The sequence below is a fragment of the Camelina sativa genome, chromosome 9, assembly GCF_000633955.1.
Source record: "Camelina sativa cultivar DH55 chromosome 9, Cs, whole genome shotgun sequence".
Taxonomy (NCBI): domain Eukaryota; kingdom Viridiplantae; phylum Streptophyta; class Magnoliopsida; order Brassicales; family Brassicaceae; genus Camelina; species Camelina sativa.
The window spans coordinates 17,131,612-17,132,019 of record NC_025693.1 but is presented as its reverse complement, the minus strand read 5'-3'; positions in this window follow the sequence as shown (position 1 = coordinate 17,132,019).

Genomic DNA, 408 nt, shown 5'->3' with positions numbered 1-408 from the left:
TAAAACCCTTAATTTGTCGCTTCTCCACTTATCACACGATTTAGGGATTTTCCTTGAACCAAACCGAACCAAACAGCAATTAAAACGAACCGGACCAAACCAGAAAACATGATGTCGATCGATACACCAAGGGTGTCGATCGACACCCACACCAAAACCTTAAAAATTGGTTCGCGGATGTTACAATTCTCCCCCACCAACAAGGATTCGTCCTCGAATCCCGCAAAACCGTCTAACTGTCAAGGACCTTCGTGCCACCGTCAACACGGCCCGCACGTCCCTGACTGGACTAAATACCGTCAGCCAAGGTTTCCCGTGCACTGTCGCAACAGCCCGCACACCTCCGACTGAACCATGAGGTCTCCCTCTAGTCAATATACTCACATCCTAGACATTATTTGCTCACAA